This window comes from Dermacentor andersoni, chromosome 1, assembly GCF_023375885.2.
Source record: "Dermacentor andersoni chromosome 1, qqDerAnde1_hic_scaffold, whole genome shotgun sequence".
In the NCBI taxonomy this organism is placed as follows: domain Eukaryota; kingdom Metazoa; phylum Arthropoda; class Arachnida; order Ixodida; family Ixodidae; genus Dermacentor; species Dermacentor andersoni.
In genome coordinates this window covers 71,291,424-71,292,529 of record NC_092814.1, presented here as the reverse complement: position 1 = coordinate 71,292,529, position 1,106 = coordinate 71,291,424, and the positions used below count along the sequence as shown (strand labels likewise).

General features: G+C 47.6%; 1 pseudogene; it reads left to right on the top strand.

Moving 5' to 3' along the window:
• The first annotated feature begins 556 nt into the window (after positions 1-556).
• Positions 557-715, top strand: LOC126546444 (U2 spliceosomal RNA; annotated as a pseudogene).
• The last annotated feature ends 391 nt before the right edge of the window (positions 716-1,106 follow it).

The following is a 1,106-nucleotide window of genomic DNA, read 5'->3' as shown; positions in this document are numbered from 1 at the left end:
TGACAGGACAACGACGCCGCGGCGCAGCGGAACGGAGGGAGGAATGACGGGCGGAACAGATGCATACCCGGTTTCGAATTCTTAACTGCTGCAGCATTAATTTATTTTTGAAGGCGGGGGGGGGGGGGGGGGGGAGGGGGTAATGTGGACAAATATATGCTGAAAATGAGTAAGCGAAGAAGCACATTGTCGTTGCTTTCACTATTACATAATATACAGGCTGTCCCACGTAACTTTGGCCAAACCTTAAAAATATCAGAATGCCACGTAGCTGGACAGAACCAAGGTAATGTTGTTTGCCCTCGTTTGGAGATACTCAGATTATTGTTTTGCATTCCACCTAGTTACATAATTAGTCTTACTGAATTAATGAACTTCTCAAACATTGTAATTAGATGAAAAGTGTCAATGAGAAAATTGTAGAGCGACATGAAAAACTCGATACAGCTTTCTGTTGCTCAATACGTGCTACATAAAAGTGTTTTTTCAAGCGTGAAAGCAGCCCGCAAATGCGCGCAAAATTGCCGCTCGACTGGCCGCTCGAGGCACTTCGCGTGTATCTGCGGCCGACGCGGGTCAAAATGTAGTATCTGTTCTTATCAGCTTGATATCTTATACGGGTTGTATTTGGGCCTACGATATCAAACTTATTTTTTTGCAAGTTGACGGCGTGCTTTCAAAGCCTGCTTCTGCACTCTCTTCGGGATCGGCCCACGTATGGGGAGAAATTCTCGGCCAACACGGCTCGATAGACGTACGCAATTTTTTACCAGAACCTAGCCAAATCCAGCTTCGCTGTAAAACGCCATGCCAGTATAAGTGCTCCGTCTCGACGAACTGAGGCTCATTTGACACAAGCCCAAACGATTAGGCGACGAGTGAAAATATTCGACGCTCACAGTAGATAGCGCTCGCTGACTATATAGTACGACAAATGTCATGGAAGATAACACGGAACGTGCCGAGTGTCGATAGGCCCGCACTGTTAAGGCATTCATGAGCAGCGCGGCGTAGCGCCTGCCATCGGGGGAGGGCGAGCAAGCCTCGGCAAATGCCATTGATTGATTGGTTGGGTTTGACGTCCGAAAGCGACATTAGCGACTATG